The 17978-nt window shown below is 38.1% G+C and overlaps 1 protein-coding gene across 1 annotated transcript in view; it reads left to right on the top strand.

Moving 5' to 3' along the window:
* The first annotated feature begins 2401 nt into the window (after window positions 1-2401).
* Window positions 2402-17978, top strand: part of LOC107046716 (galactosylgalactosylxylosylprotein 3-beta-glucuronosyltransferase P) — a 47025-nt gene continuing 31448 nt past the window's right edge. The window contains exon 1 of the mRNA XM_015269395.1: window positions 2402-2556. The gene's annotated coding sequence lies outside the window, so the exon portion shown is untranslated. The remainder of the gene's footprint in view (window positions 2557-17978) is intronic.

Raw genomic sequence — 17978 nt, 5'->3', positions numbered from 1 at the left:
TTTATCCAATGGAAAAATATTGTGCAAGACCCTGTAACTTTGTCGAGTAACAGTCGTCAGAAATTGTTTTCCGGAATTATTTCTTCATTACAACCCTATCATACTGCCCCACAATTACTTTTAAATATTTTACAAATCTTCTCTGCTATGAAAATCAAAAGAAGAGATTCTTTTTGGTGGACTTTACGGTGATCAATAAAATGCCCTCTGTATTTACTGATGCCTTTGATGTTTCTTTTTTGATCCTCTCGGAAGAGAATTGATGGCCATCAGATTGCGCACGTTCCGTCCAATTGTGCAATTGAATTATTCGAATTGTAATCTCGTTAGTTCTATTGGCACGATCGCTAATCGAGTTGGTGATGGGAATCTAGTGGGGTTTCTTGTCGATGGATTTCACCCGCTGAGTTCTTCATGTCCGACCGTGAGTTACCGCATCTACTGAAGGGGAATTCGGATCATCAGTGGTAGAGGTCAGCCGAGGACAGAAGTGAGTGATAAAATCGCGCTCACGTCATGCATTAAGGGGTTTCGTGTGTAGATTACCAGGGGATGAAACGGAAGGGAAGTCTTATTGTTCTCGAGCCCTGACTCAATCGCTGAGCACGAAAATTTTCAATTTTCAAGTAACTATTCAACTGTGCATTTGAACATTTTTTGAATATTGATTTTATTAAAGTTGATCCTAAAAATTTCTGATTACGTATGGTTACAACAAGGAATAACAAAAAACAACAAATTTTAAGATTTGCTAAAAATGGAAAAAAAATGAAAAATAAAAAAATTATTTGCTCAGGATCAGATACATACGTCCAATAGCTCTTAAGGCCGAGTGAAGACTCGTTTTCAAAAGAACATTTTTGACAAAATTAATAGTAAAAGATGAAAAATTTCGAAGAAAATATCCGAAAGATTATTGTTGAAAATTGAATTTTCATGAGATAATTCACGATGACTCTGAGGAACCCTGAGACTACTTACCTGAGTAGCACCATAATTTCCTCATCTCTAAAATCTCATCAATAATACTGCAACTACTCAGAACTTTCCTCATCCCCTCAATCTCCAGATGCCGTCTCAGCATATCTATACTTTCCGAACTTATCTCTAAAATCCTCACTGAATTCAGCTTGTCTATCTCCACTGTACGGAAATACATCAGCCCATTTCATCTGCAAATCTCAAATCAGTTGAACTGATCAGCATCCATTCTTTCAGCTAAAATCCAATCAATTAAAGCAAATATTCATTCGTTCAAGTTTCGTGAAAAGCAATTAAAAATCAATTAATAACCCCAGAGAATCCATAGAAGAAACTGATTAAACAGGGGAAAGAGCTCTATGAAAAAAATCATGGATCTGCGTTCACGATCTTCCACCAAAGAAATTCAATGATAATTAATCACCTTTCCACACCTTAATTAAAGCCAGGTTTGTAATAAATATTATTTCTCCCTCAGTACTTCGAGAATTCTCCACTCAATTACCGAATAGCTCTTGAATTTACGTATGAATAAATTTAATAACCCATTTTTACTGTTCATCTCGACGTTGATAAATCTTCTGTTGGGATCAATGGAAAAATTGTTAAAATAAATCGAAAGTTGTTAGATAATTTTTTTATTCATATTTCCTTCCTACTACTGTTACGATTTTATAGGCTATTATAACTATTAACTATTAACGAATGGTAGAGTTGAATATGATCAAATGAATATTCGTTAATAGTTAACGAATGGTTCACTTGAATGGCGAAAGTCAAGTCCAACAAGGCTCCTCAAACGTGCATTCGTTAACTATTAACGAATGAACATTTGGTGGGACCGAATAGACTCTAACCTCCAACCAAAATCAATTCGTTAACAATAACTGATCCGTTCTATCAGTGCAGCTGAGCCAATGTTCAGAATCTAATCAACTTCGTTCGTTCCACAGGAACAGTCGTGCAAACTTTTATTCACATACGCACACACACCCACACATTCTTCTGAAAACTTAACACAAAGTTTCTAGAGGCCATGAGACGTGAAGATATCATGAAATTTGCGGTTTCGATTTTCGGGGCCATTACAATAACTGCCCGATATAAATCGGGAAGTTAAAAATCTGAAATCACCTTAACGATCTTCCCCCCGAAGAAATTCAATCCCAGCATAGTTAATCACCCTCCCCCACTTTAATTAAAGTCAAGTATGCAACAAATATGTCTTTGCCCCTGACTCATGTTTTTTACCCCTTGAACCTAGAAGGCGCATATCCGCCATCCGTTCGCGGGGTTGCCGTGGAAAATGGTAAAAAGCGTCGGGTTCATGGTGGGAGTAGAGGCAGTAGAAACATGCGCACAGTAGAAAAGGTACCCGTGGCCGGGAACGGCCGGCTGACATGAAATCGTGACACTAGTTTCGGCCTAACTGTCCGCAGTGTGACCCGTCTGTGTCTCAGTCTCTCCTAATTGTTTTGAGAGAAAAGTCGAACTTGCGGCTCAACTGGACACGAGAACTCCGATCATCCAGCGTGTAATTCAGCCGAGTATTTATTGACACAACGTATTACTATGGTGAGTACTGCAGTGGCACGTCACCCCTCCGAATGGCCAATGGCGCGCGGTCGATCGTCACGAGCCTTGCGGCCATCCCCTCTTCCTCTTCGCCCCGCGCTCATCGCCCCGTTGCACTATCCTCCACCGGTGTTTAACGATATCGCGGATCTACGGATTCAACCCCACCGCATTCAAAATGTCTCGGATATGTATTTACATGTACGACATTCTCGTCTAAATGCGATCAATTGAAGCATCGTCCTTCGGCAGGGGGAATTGATTGAGGTGATTGCCGTTGTCGTTGCGAAAGTTATTGTTGGGTGATTGAGGTAATTTTGTATGCAGCGGTAATCGATGGGGCAATGTTGTTGTTGAACTTGGTAGTGAAGGGGTGGAATGTACACCGTTAGAAAGAAATTGAAATTTTATGGGCACTGCAAATTGCAGTCGATTTGGGGGGGGATCATGGCATTTGCAATTTTAATGGAATTCCAAGTTTTTGAGCCACGGGAAGACAGTAATTCATTAACTTACTTGAATTTTCAGACAAAGTGGGGATATTCAAAATCTGAATGTAATTTAAAGTTGTAAGTTTAAATATATATTGAACTAGATTTTTTTCTATTTCTATGTTTCTCTGAAAGTTCAAGTCCCAATTTTTTAGCGACCGACGAATGGAAATTCCACAATTTTCCTAAATTTTCAGGTGAAGATGAATATTCACTACCAAACTCCTTGAAATTTTCGGGATTCCAGGAATTTTGAAGGAATTCCCAAAAAAGTCAGAGGAATCTGGAATTCAAGGATATTTCTCGGAATTTTCCTCATTCTTCATCAACTTTCCCGGATTAATTAAACTGAAATTCACAGTTGCCAGAAATTATTCCACGAAATCATGAATTTTTAATGGCAAAATTCCTTGAAATTTCAGTGGCAATGTTACTTGCTAGAAATTTCCAATACTTACCGGAAATTTCAGCGCCAAATTTTCAACAGTGTAATGCCTATTCATATTTATTATCGACTCAGTAATCTATCCCAATGGTTCAGACAAATGAAATCATCTATTTCATTGGCGAAATTACCATTCGATCGGAAAAATTCTTCTCATTTCTTTGATCCAGAGGTACAAAATTTAGTATTCTGCAAGGCGTTCTTGCGACGTCTGTGAGCCCTTTTACTATCGGCTTAGACTTATCTACTTACGGGCCGGGCATGGCTGCGGGCATTTCCCTCGGTCCATGCATATTCGTCTGCTCCAGTCATCTGAGAGCCATATAGCTTCTCAGGAGTGCACGGTTCGAATAATAAAGACTCCAGGTTTTTTATTTCCTCTCCGCCTCGTTCATGCTCGTGCATCACGGGATGTAGCCTTTCAAAGGCACACTTTTTGCAATTTTTTTTACTCCAACTCTTTGTTTCATTCTTGCAACCAACGCTAGTTCGATAACTCGTTTTATCGTACATTGAAATATTGCAATTTTAATGAAAAGCGGGAGAAAAAAAATTCTATTTAGTTTGAAGAGTTTTCAGTCTTCTCTTTTCCCTCCGCATTGTTTTTCATCGTGCCATCGAGGGTGCGGAATATTTCATTCGCCATTTCGTATTCTTTGGTATTAAAAAAGGATGTAAAAATTTTGATTCGAAATCACGGCATAGGGCACAAGAGGGAAATTCCAATTCACTGAATAACGCCAGGCGGAGCGAATTTTTCTGCTCCATTTGAGAAATCAGAGGGCATTAGTGTACTGGTGCTTATCGAATATTGCTTTGTGTACGAGCGGAATAAACACACAGGAGGAAAATTCTCAAATTAAGGATATTGTGCTTAATTCAAGAACAATTGAGTAGTGATGCGGCTAAACGAGATAAGTGAATTTGCATTTGGGTTCAGTGTTCAAGTAAAGTTTCAGAATTGGAGGGGTTTTACGAATTTTCGTGGATATACAGGGTGTTATAGTTAGAGAATATAAAAGTCTCTTATGCCTCAAATTTTCGAAGAAATTTCGACCAAAAGCTATCGACACTTTTCAGAACCCAAGCACATTGACCTTCAGAAGGTGATGATTTTCTGCAGGAAAAACATAAAAAAACCCTCCGCCTCACCCGATTATCCTTAAGGGTGCCAAGTGAATTTGAAAAAAGATTCAAAAAAAATTTTTTCTTTCCCTCCATCATTGGAGAAATATGTATTCATCCATCCGACGAAATTTCAAACCCGCAACCGGAACTAGACATCGAGAAAATAAATGCGGAAAATCCTCTATTTCGCGTGACGAACCTCGAGAAAGCATGGGATCAAATGGGTACGGCGGGTTGAAATATCTCTCTTATTCACCCCGGTACCCCATTGTTTTTTGTCGCCATCACATTGAACACATCATTCCCCATATCTTCAAATTTTTTCAAATTTTTCTTGAGTTCCTAGGGGGTTGAAACGTTCAATTTAATCAAAACTCCATAAGAGGCCGTGTATAAGACTGATTTTGTTTATTTAATTTCTCGATATCCATAAGTTCTAAAATTTTAAAATTGTCACCGATGTTCACCATCTGTCTAATACTATTAATTAAAAAAATCATAACTTTGTTGGTGAATGTCAATTTTCAAGGTCATCGCCAAATTCACTTGGCACCCTTAAGAGTAATATTGACTATTTCCAAGACAATATTCTCGATGATGGTTACACCCGCTGGAAGAATGGCATTCTTTCTCCATAAAAAAATAATCTCGGATCATACCTGAGTGTTATTAAGCTCTCCGGCTTATGGAAAAAAACAAAAGCATAGGAATAATTCCGAGAGCGCTCGATATAAGCTCATCACATGGGATGAAACCATACATCACGTCTCTGTCATCCGATTGTGTCGAGGGATAGATTAATCCGGCTTGTGGTCTAATATAATCCCACAACGAGTCTCGGAATCGCGCGGTATGTTTTGGGAAATTCACAACACACTAAATAATTCGTATTAAACCACACAGTAGTTGGTAATAATGTATCATGGATGCACAATGGACCAGCAAATCATTCAGTAATTCTGGATATTACAGGGCAGTGACTCTGCTCTGGAATAAATCGTGCAGCATTCATGGGATATTGGATCAGGCTCTGAAAATATTTCTAACACGTGGTATGTCTCGCCCGGAGCTATTTTATTGCCTTCATTGGAAATTCTTTGATTATTCATTCTGCGAGAATGACGTTCTCAGAATATTCAATTCAAAACCGCGAATGTATGTGCCGCTTTTAGACGTAGTCTTCAATAATATAGTGGATATCTGATGAACATTGAGCTGGTACTGAATTTTACACACATGGAAAAATATAAACGTAAATTATTAGCTTAAGAAGCCATCTTTTATGCTTTTTGAAGCGTATTTTACGCTTGAAGTTGAAGTGTAAATTATGCTCAAAATCGCCGTAAACTGCGGTTAAATAAACATAATTTACGGTTTCGTATTCGTAAACTACGATTATTTTTTTATGTATTTTATGTTTACTTATACGCATCATAAAATAAAATTTTAAAAACACCTCTAATATTTTTTACTGTACTACACTGTTAGAAAATTACTCTTGATATTTCAAGTGAAAAAGCTTGAAATTTTTAACAATGACAATATTACATGAAATTTCTGTAGATTTCGTCATTGACAATTCTCGATTTTCAGGTGCATACGGCACTCAAAAACCTTGAAAATTCAGACAACTTTTCTCAATTCTCAATCTATTGAAAATTGAGTTGTATGTGATCTTCAATTTTCGGAAATTCGAGCTTCCATTGAAAAATCAATGATTATTCAACATGAAAAGACCAATTTTCTTGAATTTTTAAGATGAATGAGGAATTTAGTGAGCAGTTTCATTTCAAATTGAATTCACCCTCACACATCGAAATTTCAAGAAATAAAAAAAAATGGGAATAAACTCCGGCAAAATCTCACTGGATATGAAAATCAATCGAACACAAATTGCAAACGCTCGGAGATAACGAATTTCCCATTCAGCGTTCAAATCCGAATCAATTATAATGCTTCATAATTGATTTGGATTAACTCGATTTATCCTGTCGTCTATGGAATTCAATTCTCCGGTATTTCGAATGCGTTGTGTCAACCCTCGGAATCACCGAACGAGAGCTTTTGTTGACTAATTACTTTTCAGTTGAGTTAACTCTGAATACAAGCTCATTACCCGACCCCCTTTATCCTTGAAAGTAAATGAGAAAACGCGTGAAGGCTGAATATTTTCCGGAGGATTCCTTCACACTGCGCGCAAAACGATGGAACTGCAGCCATTCAGAGTACGCTGTTAGAAAAATTGAAATTTCATGAACAGTTTGGTTGAAATTTTTACAAGAGTGACATTAGATTTGATTTAGGGGAAAAATGATTAATTTCAAGTTTAAGGGGAGACTACTATGAGTTTTTAAAGTCGTGGGTTATTGGAGTGAGACTTTTCATTCGTTGAAGATCGATTATATAGATCTAAAAACGAATAATTAGTGCAAAAAAAAAATTTTCTATTGTTCGTTTGCCCGAAAATGCTGAAAATGCCAAAAACAGTCCAGAGCCTCCAATTTTTGAGCTACAAGATTTTTTTTTTATTTTCGCAAAAATGTGTGGAACAACAATTACGAGCCAGTTTTTTGGAATTCGACTCCTACGCAGCTGATTTTGTTTTTTTCATATAACAAAATTCACTATTTGTGTAAAAAAATACAAAAAAAGGAAATTTTGTCATGTAAGAGGTGAATTTAAAAAAACTAGTTCGTAATTGTTATTCCACATATTTTTCCGAAAATTTTGAAAAAAAAAATCCTTCGTAGCTCAAAAATTGGAGGCCCTGGACTGTTTTTGGCATTTTAAGCATTTTCGGGCAAACGAACAATAAAAAAAATTTTGTTTTGCACTAATTATTCGTTTTCAGATCTATATAATCGATCTTCAACGTATAAAAAGTCTCACTCCAATAACCCACGACTTTTAAAACTCATAGTAGTCTCCCTTTAAGGTTTCAGATATGAAGAGAATTCATGAGTTTTTAATAGAAATAAAACGAAAATTCATAACTTAAGGATATCCAAGTACTTTGGCTATTGCAGCGAAAGGCTTTTCTACTTTTATAGTCGAACATCAGAACTTTCATTTGAGCCGCATTTGACCCTAAAGTTTCCAGATATCCGATAATTATTTTATTATTTAAACTTCGCAGGTCTGATATTGAATCTTGATATTGCACCGTTAGAAAACACTTTTTTCATCACGCTGTGACGAAAAGTGAATTTTCGGCACGCTCCGCGTGCCTAAAAGTCCAATTTCCGCCACATTGTGATGAAAAATATTGTTCGTAACTCGTGAAAAAATGTTTTTTGGACTCGTTACGAAATATACTATTTCGGCCTAGTGACAAAATATACTATTATGTTACGCCGTGCAATAAGTCGAGTTCGAAGCACGCTACGCGTCAGGGAATCGCTGCTTAAAGCGATTCCCTCCTAATCGGAAGCGAGCGACCGACCTCCAACATTTTCTTAATTTCATCAGCTAACGATAAAGTTCTCTTGATATAATTCCCTAAAATTTAATGCAATTAGTTCGTAACAGTACTCAGTACTTTCTCCACTTCGTGTTTCTTGTGTATATGTTTCAGCATTTCGCCGGCTAGAACGTTTTTACGTGCCGAGCAATTTTTTCGGCGGACTGAACTAATTGCATTTCGCCACACTGAAAAGAAAAATTCTCCAAGTTTCGCATACAGTTGCATTCGGGGATTAAACGTCTCAGCGTTTCAGTCTGTTGGGGAAGTTTGCTTGTTTCACTGAGTGGCACACTGCTGACGAAGTACACTGAAGTACCCGTGATTAACGGAGGGTACACCATCAGCCTGTGTGTGATGCCACTGCGTGGTGTTCTATTCCGCACTCAAGTTGTATTAATAGACAAGCAAATTCACAACTGGCATTCTGCTGGGGTCAATGTATTTCAACAATCTCAATTTTCTCGTTAGTCATTTGTATCATTTTGTTAGAAAAACCGTCCGTTTGTTAGAAAAAATAGTCCGTTTTGGCTAGATTTTTTTCAAATTCAGTAAAATTGCTGAATTTTGAGCAGCATAAAGACGAGCATTCCTTAATTTATTTGGAGTTTCAATCTGATCTGGATATATTTATTTATGGATATATAATTAAAATTATCAATTTTTCCCTGAATTTTCCAGATTTTTCTCAATTTTCACAAAATAATTCAAATGAAAAATCAAGAATTTTATTGATTTCCAGATCATTTGAACAGAAAATCAATGAAATATTTGATTTTTCAATGACAGGATTTCCTGAAATTTCAGTGGAACTTGAACACGATAAAAATATCCGGAATTTCGAACGGAAAATTGAGCCGAAAATTTTTTAACAGTGAAGTACCACCAAAGATCGAAAAATCTCATAACAAAAATCATGACTCGATAATAATAAATGGCCTTTTATCCTCCTTTACACTTGGAGAGCGTGATTTATCCCCCCTATTTCTTCCTTTTTCGCCCACTGCATCTGAGGCAACTTGGAAAACCCGCCCCCGAGGGAGTGAGTAAGTGCAGTACGACTGATGGTAGAGACAAAAGTATGGAATGGGTGATATAGCTAACAAGCAAAGTTCTGGAAACAGTTTGACACGACTGCGGGAATGGTGCACAGAGTTTCTGAAATCCAGGTGGAGATTGGAAACCCCTTGGATTACACTTTGTTGAAAAAACAAAACTACTTTTTCTCACAGCTCTCTTTCTCTCTCTCCCACGCTTTCCTCACTACCGGACTGGCCCAATTGCGGGCGAGTTGTGTTGAAAACAAATACTCAGTTTATCACTGGTTACGAATTCAATCAAAGTTTCTTGGGATGAGTCACAATATTATTGAGGAATTGAGGTATTCGATTTTCAGAGGAACTTCACTTTTCCACTTCACTTCACGAAATCGATCCAGTTGCATTTCGAAGTGCAGATGTTATGCTCGAGAATTAATGTCACGAAATAAAATTATCAACATACGGACTGTTTCAATTTATTATGAGTTTTACTATGAGTTTTAAAATTCGCGAGCAGTGAAATTTGTCAAGCATTGAAGATCGATTATATGCCTACAGCCGGATAATTAGTGCACACAATTAATTGTTTATTGTCCCTTTGCCCCGCAGACGCTTCAAGTGTTGAAAATAGTCCAGAGCCTCCAATTTTTGAGCTACAGAGGTTTTTTTTCAAAATTTGTAAAAGTGTACAATAGCAATTACAAGTTGTTTTTTTTTAAATTCGAGTCTTCAATAGCTAATTTCGTTTTTTTCAAATCACGGAAATTCCACTTTTGATTTTTGAGGAAATTACAATAACTTCCTCCCTCAGGATCGGAAATATCCTACCCATTCCGGAAATTTCACAGTGCAGGAGGATAATTTTTGCATCCATACACTGATAGAATGATTTATTTATTCCAAACGAGATTCGTTAACTATTAACGAATGAACATTTGGTGGGACCGAATAGACCCTAACCTCCAACCAAAATCTATTCGTTACCAATAACTAATCCGTTCTATCAGTGTACATGTATCTTTTTTTACCGAAAGAATCGTAAAATATTCTCCACAAACAGATATTTTTTCATGGAACTACATTTCGCTCTACGATTACCCTCCAAACAATAAAATTTGCCACGCTTTTCGTTGTAATCTTTATCCTCTTTCTCTCTCTGCTCGAAATCTGAAAGCTCTGTGGAAGTGCCACCTGTCAAGAGGTTTTCGAGATTAGTACCAAAAAGTACTGACGAACGATGTTCAAAAAGTTTAAATAACGAAATCATTGCAAAACATCCTGTAAACTATCATAAAACAGAACTTGAATAGAAGCCTCGATGTTCACCTACAAATGTAGAAGAGAATTCCAACCAGAAATGTTAACAATGACTACAATGATCCATTCATACAAAACATCATAACATGGGCACAAGCTTATTATCAAAATCCCGCATTAAAGCCCGCACAAGAGTAGCTTTTCATCCCATTTATTACGATAAGAGTGATTCATCTCTTATTCTCCGAAAGAAAAATAAATTTCCATCCTCAACGGGCAACTTCTTTTTATGACGCAGTGTGTCTTCATTACCATTAAAAAAAACTCTTCGTTACCAGTGCCATAAATAAGCAATCGCATAATGGCAACTGTAATGAAGACTCACGAGTCTGTATTCACCTTTTGCACCCCTTTCGTTTTTTTTTTACGAGCAATGATGCGCAACATTCCGACAAAACTCATTAAGTAAAAATGATGCCTCGTGAAATATGTCGTCTACTTCTCGGCTGCATTCTGCACCCAACGAGAGGGAGGACAGAGATGAGATAATGGAGGAGAGAAATATATACGGTTGGGGAGAATGCAAGGAGGAGGAAAAGTGGGTGTGCTTTCAAACGCTCGTCCATTGTTACACGAAAATTTAATACCTAGAGCTTTTCCACACGTATTACATACCTATATACGAAGGCGAGAGACCCCTTCAGAGCTTATATTGGATTATTCCACACTGAGTCGCCTGATACTCGACTCTTCACTGCTTAATTTTTTTCCCCGTGGTTTCATTTTTCTTTCTTTCTTCATTCGCCTCACCATCTTTTCTTCCATCTCAGCAAAATGCGAATGGTTTTATTTCTGAGGTACTTCAACTGAAATCGTCACCGCTTCAAGATGAGAATTAAAGAGCGGGAGTGAGTCGTCGGACGAGGGATAACTCTGCGGGAACAATAAATGAGGAGAAAAATGGAGAATGTTTGACATAAATTTTTCATGGATACGACTGTTATGTTTTAAACATTGAGGGGAAACTTGGGCGCTCAGGGCCTTGTCGCAATTTGTGGTGAATTTATTTCCATGGACAAAGAGCGGTTTAATGGGGATTGAGCGTTAATGATTGAGTAATGTTCGGGAGTCTAGCAGGAATTGCGAGAGGGTCTGTGATATTGACTGTTGCAGCAACATTTGCGCACGGATCACGCCGTCATATGCCGCAATCACGGGGCTGCTGGAGCTCTGTGCGGGACTGACGCGGCGCGCTTCAATTTCTTTTTTTTTTAATTTTAATAATTATCAATTAGTTTTGAGTGATTATTATTCAGCAGAAAATCGTTGATCCTCCGCTAATTGATTTGAGGTTAGGACGGACGCGAATACGTCACTTCCACATATGCCGCCGACACGTTGTTACTGAAGCCCTGCGTAACACTGACGCGGCGCGTTCCCATTTCTTCATGTTTTAAATATTAATAATTATCAATTAGTTCTGAGTGCTATTATTCAGTAGAAAATCGTTGATCCTCCACTAATGGATTTGAATTAATGCGGATAACGTGAATATTGTGAATTCTTAATTTATGGGATTTGAGGCTGAGACGGACACGAATCCGTCAGTTCCGCATATGAGACACTGACACGATGCCATTCCATTTCTTCATTTTTCCAATAATAATAATATCAATCAGTTCTGAGTGATGACTATTCCGTAGGAAATGGCATAATACTATAGAAGTGTGACACCACTTAGATTTATGATTTTATATACTGATTCTACGCATTTTGACGAGTCACACTGCGAGAAAAATATAATTCAGTAGCGAAGCGGTAAACCGAGTCAAGTCTATTTTGACGATTGACCAGTTTTTGACGAATATCTCGGAACCTAAAAGAGATAGAAAAATTTTTGTCACGACCTTTTTTGTAGAGCCAATTGAGGGTTGTAAAAAAGGTTATGAAAAAAATTTTACTGTGTCCCTTAGATTCCAAGATATTCATCAAAAATTGGTCAATAGTCAAAATCGACTTGACCCGATTTACCGCTCAGCTACTGAATTCTTCTGACTATATTCCATCACCATCGAATTATAGTCAAAAAGCCCTCAACAATTTTTCATGGGTTACGGTAACTATGACCGGAGAAGTAATTACTACAATGGAATGTAGTATTATTGTAGTAGTAGCGATTGCAACTATTTTATAGTTCTGCTCACGATAGATTTGTCGTGGTTACTTTTGAACTTTGGTTAGTTTAACTGCATTTTGATTTGCAAAAATTACGCTTGTGAAGTTACTATAATGTTATGTGCCGCATACAAAAAATATTATATTTCGTAACGAGTGCAAAAAAGTGTTGTTTGGCGAGTGGGAGGTTAATATCACGAGCCGAAGGCGAGTGCGTGATTTTTTCACGAGTTACGAACAATATTTTTCATCACAATGTGGCGGAAAGTTCACTTTTCGTCACAGCGTGATGAAAAAATCGTATCGTTCACCAAAATGCCTCAACTATTTTCTTATTGTAAATCGAACTTCAGATTTTTCTCTCAGTGTATTAAAGGGAAAAATGATGTAAAATGTCGGTCACAAAAATCAAATTAATACGGTTGTTGTGAGTGGTAAGCACGTGTGTAAGGGTCCTTTATTTTACCGCCCGTGGTTAGAACTACAGTCAAGGCTTTATATAAGATGCCTTAGGGACAGTAGGAGAGTGGAACCCTGGGAATTCGTATACACCGACGACGCATGCTTATGGAGAGAAGAAAAATGGGGATCAGCGGTTTGAAATAAGATACCTCGCTCGTTGCTCCCGAATTCTATGGAATATTCATTTTTACTGAATGGATATTGATAACCAATTCATTTATGAGTTTAATGTTTCAAGTGCCTATAGCCCGCGCTCCTTTTTCTCTCTAAACATAACTCCGCGTGATAGAATGCCAGCGGATGTTGGGGGATTTGAAAATAATCACTTCTGGACAGCTGAAGTAGAAATTATTGAAAGCACGTAAATTAATTGAATTTTAATTAGGCTTTATTTTATTAAGATAATTCTGCATCATCATTTTTTGATTACTTCACTTGACGCTCACATTTGAACTTTGACCCTTAAGGTTATTTGACCCTTACGATCACTTCGTTTGCCCCTCCCGTTTGACCCTTCACTCCGTTTGATCCTTTTAATGGCCTTATGATCGAGGCCATTGGTATTTTATAAGAAGCCCACGGAACTTGACATTCGGGAGGCGATTAAAGTGCCGAGAGTGGGGGGTAGGCCTCAAGCGCTCGGAGCTTGAGGTATCTCACAGACAAATATCTTATATAAAACCTCAACTTTATTTTTCGTCTCGGCGTAGGCGTAAAGTCAGATTTTCCCGCGGGAGGGAAATGTGTACTTCGCCTGCACCGGGGCGAAAGAAAATTTTCTAGCGGATATGAATGTAGAACTCGTCTTCGGCTCCTCCTGCAACCTCGTATTTTCCAGAACAAATTTCTCCGCCAAAGTGACGAAAAATACATTTGAGTCTCCCCTTTTTCCTCTAAAATTCCCACATTTCTACTGAAGTTTATCCGCAAATGTCACTTGTTGAAAATTTGAGAGATTCGTACCGGATGCTTCAGCCGCGAATGTTTCACAGAGAGTACAAAATTGCAAGAAGCTCCAATCCAAAAAACTGGAAAACAATTCCTCAAACTCCGCAGCATGATGAATTTTCCCACTGAAAAACTCTGAAAACTCCTGAAAGCCCGTAAGTCTTCTCTTCTCTTTAACTTTCTCATCCGCTCATTCTTCCAACATGAGACAAATATTTAACCTGAGGAATTCCCGTCCCTCATGCATTTCCTCGTGAGTCAATTGTCCTCGGCAAACAGTTGACCATGTGGAAACAATGGCAAATGCTCAAGGGATTTGAAATCTTTGAGTAATCCTCTATAATGCAACATCATCCCGAAGCCCTAGAATAGCACCAGTCCTGACGCAGTTAATTCGATAAAACGTGACGGTTACTCATACCCTCTCGACCCTGTCTGTGCTGCACAAAAGTGTCGCAAAATATTTCTCCCCACTGGTTCTCTGTATAAACGTAGGTTCTTCTCATTTCTCTACCGTCTCACTCGAGTACATCGATTTTACGAGTAGAGTGGAAACAGCTCACACTGCGCACACCATGATAAAACGGGGGAGGAGAACCAAGAAAATCGAGGAATGAGGCTTCAGAGTGAGATATATCCATGCATGTCTGGCATTTTCCACGAGTTTTCATATGTTATTTTATGCTGAAAATACAAACGTGACGGGAATAGTAATGTCCAGATGAATTGGTGTATTTGTATACAACCTTTTCATTCCATAAGATGCATTTTCTAGAAAAACAAAAAAGGGAATAGGACAAGACTAAGTTTTTAATAATATTTGCCGTTAGAAGGACGGTGGCGATATACAGTAGTATATATATATATATACCTGTAATAATAAGAATAATAATGATAATAATAATAATAAAATGTTATAGTTAAAAAACTGAAAAATCAATTATTTGAAATAATAATAATTTTTTTCAGTAAAATATGAGTTTTTTTTTTTTTTTTAGAAAACTTAGTTCCAAACCCTATACGGAGAGAAATTTTTGATAAAAATTACCCTACCGTTCTACAAAAGTGTCATGAGTCATCGTTTGTTCATTTCTATCCCGAAATTTAGTAAAAATTAATATATGATGATCAAATTTTATTCTACGTAAGAGAAATTTTATCCTGACGCATAATAACTTTTACGCTTCCAGTCCAGTAATTTTTATGTAGATAACAACGAAAATTCTAGAGCGGTTGGTAAATTTTACTCTACCGGCACGGTATTTTTAATTCTTATCAGGATAAAATTTATCTAATGTAGAATAAAATTTGATCATCATATATTAATCTTTACTAAATTTCGGGATAAAAATGAAGAAACGATGACTCATGATACATTTTTATAGAACGGTAGGGTAATTTTTATCAAAAATTTCTGTCCGTGTACTAATCAATAAATTCTGATCAATATTGGATCTAAAACTGATCTCCCAAGCTCACCGAGTGAAATTTCTACTCGGAAAATCCAATAGAATTGTCTAGCGAATTCGCTAGGTTTTTCTGTTAAATTTTTTCGTGCACGTGAGGCCGGAAACAAAGATATATGCTCACACATGTCTGGCGTTTTTCAAGGGTCCTCATTGGTTACATTTTGCTGGAAATGCAAACGTGACGGGAATAATAACGTCCAGACAAATAGGTCCATTTATATATATTTGCAGCGCTCACATTCGATAAGACGTTTTTCTTCAGAAGAGCTATAAGAAAAGGTATAGAGACCATAACACGTAGCAAGTGAAATTTACAACCCTCTTTTGACTTTATTTCCATGCACTACATTTGCCCCGAAGAATCGAAATAAAAAAAATGATGAAAAATGAATTCTTTGCCCTCGATATACCCAACTAAACATTTCCCCGATATTTCAATAACAGATATTTTTCCCATAAATCTGGAATAAAAGGAGCTTTCATTCAAGTCCAACCGCACATTGACAAATAATAAAAATGAACCGTTAAATTAATCGGGCGTATCTGCGGCATAATAACTCGGGCTGATCCACCTGGCGAATAGAGATATGATGGAGATGAATGCTGAACGACCATTTTGTATGCTCCTTTCTGATATAAAAACCCGGGTACGATGCATCGGTGGTTTTTTTTTTTTGTGGTGGGTAAAATGTGGCTCGCAACCACCGAGCGTGCGGCGATATTTTGCAGCGGTGTAATTCAGGCTTACAAGCGCTTGGACATTTATCGTACCCTCGAGCTCCTCTAGTCAATCTCTTCAGCCTGCCGGGCAGCCAACCCTACGCCCCCATGCAGTCTTTTTTCCGTGCCTCGTATCTGCGGGGAAACAACGAGCTAGCGTGCTTTATGGATAATTTGGGCTATACCTGAACTGATAGTGACCCCGGAAATACAGGGGGAATAAATTGTAGTTTAGCCTAATTGCTCTTGTCGCAATTTTTTTGTTGCACACACAAAGAAATATAAGTGTAAATCTATTTTTGGTTAGTGTGCAGGCTAACGTCAGCACCTTGTCTACAAATTTCAGGGAAATATCCGCATTTAAGAGGAAGTTTAAAAAAATTTGGCTGAATTTTCCAGAAAAAAGACCTTGAATTTTTTTTCTCAGTGCATGACGTCTGGTGTTTTTTTTTGTCGTCAAATTTCAGGGAAATATCCGCATTTAAGAGGAAGTTTAAAAAAATTTGGCTGAATTTTCCAGAAAAAAGACCTTGAATTTTGTTTCTCAGTGCATGATGTCTGGTGTTTTTTTTTTGTCGTCAAATTTCAGGGAAATATCCGCATTTAAGAGAAAGTTTTAAAAAATTTGGCTGAATTTTCCGGAAAAAAGACCTTGAATTTTTGTTCTCATTGCATGATGTCTAGTGGTTTTTTTGTCACCATGAAAATCGGAATTTAAGGCTTCAAAAAAACGTGTTTTACAGTCAAAATAGAAGCGTTAATTACGCTTAAACAAAGCGTCTTTAAACCCTAATTTACTCTACCAAAAATACGCAATTACCCCCTTTATTCCGAATACAACAGTAGAGAGGCCTCCACAAAGAGAAACCAACAAACTCAGAAAACTCGAGCTGAAATTTCGCGAACCTAAGAGCTAAAAAAAAGATGAAAAGGTGAACAATGCTCATGTTAGGAAAGCGTCCGTGACACTGGACTAATTTTGGAGACTGAGGAGAGGATGAGGCTGTGGGTATATAGTACATGGCGTGCGATCCGGAAGGAAAGACGCCCTTGTTCGGTACAAGTAGAACAATAGAGCGCCAGAGAGGCAATAACGGTTCTAGTAGAATAGAGACACTGCCACGGATTCCTATTCACCTCTTGTTCGCATGAGGCCCGGTTGAGAGCACTACTTCTGCAATACAGTTTGCCATCGCCATCCCCCCCCCCCCCCCCCCCCCCCCCCCCCCCCCCCCCCCCCCCCCCCCCCCCCCCCCNCCCCCGCGCCCTCCTGCTCAACACCCACCCACGTTCTGCCCTTCCCCCTCTTAATTTCGTTGATCTTCCTGACCATTGGTATTTCCCACGTGAATTGGCGGTACTGGAATGAGAATTCGACGATTCGAGGCTCGCTAAATTGTTTTGGAATGGATAATGGATGGATGTCATGAGGCACCCGAGTCGAGGATTTGGTTCTGATTGGACGTACACAGGTCTTTCAAGATCTCTCCAGACCTAGATGGACCTGGTAAGTCCTAATCAGTTGTGCGACGTACTTTTCCAGAGACCTTTCGAATCCTCAGTTCTTTTCGGTCCTGAGAAGTCCTCGATGCTACCGAGAACGCGTGATTTTACGAGCGGGTGAAGGGGAAGGCATCTATGCGGAGGGTTGAAATTTGTAGCCAACGAGGAGACAGGGTTGCAGAATATATTTTAGCCACCCTCATCTCCCCGTTTGCAGGCGGTATTTAAATAAAAAACAGTGAACGTTGATTCTGTATTTATTGACCCGCTGATGCCAATGAAACCCTCGGAGGTGACAGAAAAGGGGAAAAAAAATCGAAATAA

This window comes from Diachasma alloeum, unplaced genomic scaffold (genome assembly GCF_001412515.2).
Source record: "Diachasma alloeum isolate Michigan unplaced genomic scaffold, Dall2.0 Dall_scaffold_01766, whole genome shotgun sequence".
Classification (NCBI taxonomy): domain Eukaryota; kingdom Metazoa; phylum Arthropoda; class Insecta; order Hymenoptera; family Braconidae; genus Diachasma; species Diachasma alloeum.
The sequence above is the reverse complement of the archived record's forward strand: the minus strand, read 5'-3'. Positions and strand labels throughout refer to the sequence as shown.